The sequence below is a fragment of the Genypterus blacodes genome, unplaced genomic scaffold (assembly GCF_046128005.1).
Source record: "Genypterus blacodes isolate CSIRO-AG114 ecotype Tasmania unplaced genomic scaffold, CSIRO-AGI_Gbla_v1 ptg000022l_1, whole genome shotgun sequence".
NCBI lineage: Eukaryota > Metazoa > Chordata > Actinopteri > Ophidiiformes > Ophidiidae > Genypterus > Genypterus blacodes.
In genome coordinates this window covers 862501-867693 of record NW_027466835.1, presented here as the reverse complement: position 1 = coordinate 867693, position 5193 = coordinate 862501, and positions in this window count along the sequence as shown.

Here is a 5193-nt window from a genome sequence, read left to right as displayed (position 1 = left end):
TTTTGTTCCCGTTTCTTATTTCCCTGATGGATCCAGCCTGCCTGAAGTTACTCTCCTGTGTGTTTGTGTTACTGTGTTTACATATACACTTCCTCATTTTCCCATGGAGTCTCTTATCCTGCACCATGGGAATAAAAAGGTGCAGCATTCTACCAAGGTGTCGCATCTCAAATTGAATTTCCAATCCAACTGCCGCCCCGTTGTCTCGCTCTCCAGCATGCGTTTGTCCTCCTCCTCTGTGACGTTTGCAGATCCATCCCTAGCTGACCAACGATACATTTGGATCACATCCTTGGCTGCACTTGCTCAACAGCAGTGGGGCAGGAAAATGTGTCACACGCCTCCAAACTGTGTGAAACCTGATCAAACCTGCCTGCACCCTCCTGAATGTCCCACTCTCTCATTTCCAGCCCACACACATACACACACACAGATGCTCTGGAACCATCTCTCTTTGTTCCAGCAAATGCATCTGCGGATGAGGAATGCGGAAGCTCACAAGAAGCGAAACAAAAACCTCCTGTTCACGTCTTTCAACCTTTTCCTCTGACCTGCCTGCATCTGCACATGGAAGCCCTGATGATGTCACACTCCAAACCCCTTCATTGAAACCCTACACACCCCTTTTGTCTGCTATCATGATCGTGAGATTGTTTGAAGCCTGTGTGTGTGTGTTTTGGGACACCCTGACTTATTCTAAAGTCCAACTAGTGTGTTGCCAAAATATGAGGAGTAAACTAAGTTAAGCTCTATGGCGTGAGATGGAACAAAATACTGCAGTGTTTAATTCTAATCGTGCAACTAACTAACTAGAAAATAAATGATGTCTTTGATGTGTTAGTTTGGTTCCCCGTGTGTGCATGCGTCTAGTTGATTACCTGTTGTCTTTAATGTATATGAGACTTGTCTAGGCACTAAGATAAGACGTAGTGTGTACAGATGTTTGGGTTTCTTTCATTTAGCACGCTTTTTTGTTACACCTTCACCCTCTTGTGAAATCTCCTGAGCCCTCTTCCTCCTGACTCTTGTTCCACCCGTTTTGTTCAATGCATGCATCTCTAACGGAAACATCAAGTGATCTTGACTGTCTGACAGGAGACGAGAACATTCTTGAAGCAGACGACGATGATGATGATGATACCCAGTCAGATGAAGAGCCCATGCAGCAAGGAGACTCACAGGAAGACAACCAGAACCAGAACCAGAACCACTCCACTGATCCCATAGCCCAGTGCCACTATTTAGCCCTGGTACCAGGCAACAGGAGGCCCATTGATCCGGCTCTTGCTGCACATTTTGATAAGATTGCTCCCCTGCTAATCAATAATGACAGTGGAGAACAGCTGAGGAGGCTGGAGCAGCACCAAGAAAAACTGAGGGAAATGCAGCACCGCCAAGAGCAGGAGAGGCAGAAGAGGCAGTGGCTGGAGGAAGAGCGGCTGAGGCTGGAGCAGCAGAACCAGCTGGAGAAACAGCGTCGGGATCTCCTGCAGCTCCAGCTGCAGCAGCAGCAGCAGGAGCACCGGCACCGCAGGCAGGTCTTACAGTGGCAACTGGAGCTGGAGCATCAGTACCGTCAGCAGCAGAGACAGATCCAACAGCAGCAGGCGAGGAGGAGCCCATCAGGAGGCCCGCTCTCCCCATCCTCTGGGCTCTGCACCATCTATGAAGCCATGGAAACCAGCGACGAGGAAGAAGACAGCCGACGAGGGCCGCACAGGAGCACAGAGAAGGAGCCTGGAAAGGATACGGCCTCCACTCAGGCCGAGACACGGGATCTCAACCCGCAACTGCGTCCAGTGCCTCCACAAGAACTGGACTGGAACAAGAAGGTGGACATGGTCCAACAGCTGATCAACCAGAGCCTGATGTTAGCTGGAGACAGAGGCTGCCACCCTCTGCTGCTCCTCCCTGTAGGCTCCGGGGGAACCCTGAGCCCCCTGGAGAGCAGCATGTGGCCCCGCCCCCCTGACGCCACAGTCACCTCAGTCAGCAGCTACTCTCCAGACAGCCAGGGAAGCTCCTCACCGGGGGACTGGACCGTGGTGGAGGTGGAGACACAGCACTGAGGACAAACCATACACAAGTCACATCAAATCACTCCATCACCGTCCCAGCAGCTGTGGAAGCTTTCAAAAAAAAAGATAAAGAAAGGCACAGATGCATAATGGAAGCACTGAGTCCTTATTTACAGTTTCACAGACTGAAGCCTCACATTGGAGCATGTTCCCTTTACTAATGCACTTAGCTTCATCTCCTGCTTGTGCACCGCCTCTTTCATATGTCTACAACCAAAGGGTGGCCCTGGAGGAGGGTCTGAGCTATGACATATTGCACTTCATGTTTCCTCCTCTTTGTTTTTGATACTTTAATGGTTTGTGAGCTTAAGTATTTTTACAGGTAAGTGTCAGTACAGTGAACGATTTAACTGAATCTAGAATCTACATACAGGGAAATATATAGAAGGGAAAAGAAACAAAGATAATGAAGTGTTTGTAGTTGAATGGAGTCATTGTGTGCTGATAGAGAGAAGAAACTTTCCAAAGAGGGATTATTTGTGTGGAAAAGCCAGTGGGACGAGCTCACCATGACGCTGTGATGTCATCTTTTCCCCTTCCATTCTCCGGTCAGTGAACGTTCCTGTGACTTCACTGGGCACCCAGGTTTTCACCGACTTAATAGATCTGTCAGTCACAGAGGAAGAGGAGGGAGGGAGGGAGGGGAAGAAGGCCCTGCTTGTTCTGATGTTAAAGGGTGCAGGGTGTAAGGGGGGGCAGCGGTTGTTGTCTTCTCTCTCACATTCCTAAGTTGTATCCTCACTTCCCGGGTCAGCCAGTATTCAGTCAGTCTCCGAGGTTACCAATGATGTCATGGCGAGAGATAAAGGAGGATGTCTGAGATGGAGGCTGTGTGCCACACTGGAGCTGCAGAGTACAAACACACACATCAATCAAGGGTTTCCTATCAAAAGAATACAGGCTCCGTCTCTTTCGCCCTATTCCACAGTTTAATCATCCATTTTTACGGTGTATGTTCTCAATTTATTATTTATTACAGCAAAAAAAGGATAGGTATGCATCATAAATATGTCCTGATCCATATCTATTGTATTTAAAGCCTATAAACTGTCATGTGTGTAGAGAACAGGCACCTGTGTGTTTCCCTTTGTCTCAGTAATGTAGGTGAGGTCAGTCAGTGTGAAATATAGAGCAGCACCGCCCCCTATCGGCAGACAGAGTCAACCTCAGCTCACATCCATTGTTGTCTGCTGTTCCTAAAAGCTCAATTACAACGAAGTAAATCACTAAATGTGTGTTTGTGTATTATTTACATTTACTTTAATGTACTATAAAGATATTAAGATTATTTTGGGATCCAGAGGAGATCTAAACTGATTCAATCTGTCTAAAGGAGGATGTACATAATCTAGTTTTCTAAATAATGTTATTTATACTGCATGTTCTCTCGCATTCTGTTACATACTCCATACAAATATGCTGATAATGTTATTATATATGCGCGTATGTACAAGCAATATCCCCTGCATGTATTTAATCAACTGACCTACATCAGTTGGATCATATCAACTTCCTTTTTTCGTGTCTATCTGTGTGTAACATTGCAATACATTGTTGTGCAGCTGGAAGACAACATAAGCACTTACAATTTCTATATTTAGTTCCTCCTTATCTTTGTTGTATGCATGTGTTAACCGTCTGTTTATCATTAGGGTTTTAATAATTGTACTACTGTATTTAAGTGAAATATTTAAGTAAGAAAATAGAGGAAATTGGGATGATGGTGTTTGAAAACACGTCAGACTGCTGTTGTTGTACAAGACGAGACTGAAAATATGAGAAATATTTGGGGAGAAGACTGAAGCGGTTAGGCAGGTGTGTGTCCCTCAGCTCTCAGACTTATTATTACATGCATACATTCAACAAACATCAATAATTCCCTTCTGCCTGAGACTCTTCTTCACAGAGAGAGTGCTTTCATTTCCCTTATTCATGGACATTTTACAGTGAATACTATTTTAACTTTGTAGAATTAAATGACTTTAACTTGGGGTGGTTTGAGTTCTTCTTCCATGGAAAACTGCAGCATGTGTTTTGTTGTTATCCATTGTTAGTCAGAAGTTATAGAACAAGAGGCCAGCCTAATATGACTGAGTCTGCTTGAGTTTGCTGCAATCCTGGGGCATTATACTCCACCTGAGAAAGAATGAAGTCATATCCAGAGGTCACAGGTCAGTGAGATCCACGGTCTTTGGAGTCTCAGCTGATTATTTGGTGAAATTGAGAGACAATCCAGACGTGCTGTGTAATCTTACTGCTATCAAACAGAACCTATTTTTGTACCATATTGCTTCTACTAACACCGACATGCTGCGTTTAATATGATTCCTGTTTACGTTGTTAAATGTGAGGCAGCTCTGCGTCTCTGTTTACGTCCATGTTCTGTAAGAATACCAGTGAGGACTTCAATAAAACATGTATTTCTTCTCGCTGTATGCTTTTCGGAGTGTTTCTTCTGCTGTAAGCTCTTTGGGTTTCATCTCCGTGGTGATTTGCTGCGTGAGAGGGTTGAGAGTACGATCTGACATTTCCCAATTTAGAACAAGCTTCAGATAAAAGGTCAGGGCCTTTATGTTCTTGTGCTGTTTTTGAAATAGAATGAGCAAAATGTAAGGAAGGAAAATGTATTTTGTTAGATTCAAAGGTTTAGATATATGTCCTGTTCTGCATTTATGTTTTATTGGTGAAACAGACTCATAAATGCAGCTATGGATGTCCATGTCTGACCTTTACTGATCTGCTATGTCTGCCTTGGCTAATGGTCCTTTATGTTTGTGTGACATTTAAATGCCAGACAAATGCAGCACCTTTTGTCTGTAGAGGGGTTAGGGGCACGGGCAAGAAGGTAAACTTCACCTCCTGTGCTGGCTCATACTACCATGACCGCTGAAGTGCCCTTTAGCACGATACCTGAGAAAACATAATAGCTCTGGAAGAGAGTGAGGGAAGAATTTCCCTGCAGCAAACCACAGTCTTTTTCACGATGGTACACCTTAGTTTGGAGAAATGAAACTCACGCGACACAAAATTCAGTCTATAGGTGTTGTTATGTGACACATCTGGGGTCATTAAATCAACCTTACACCTTTAAAACCTGGAATTAGATTGTTATTGA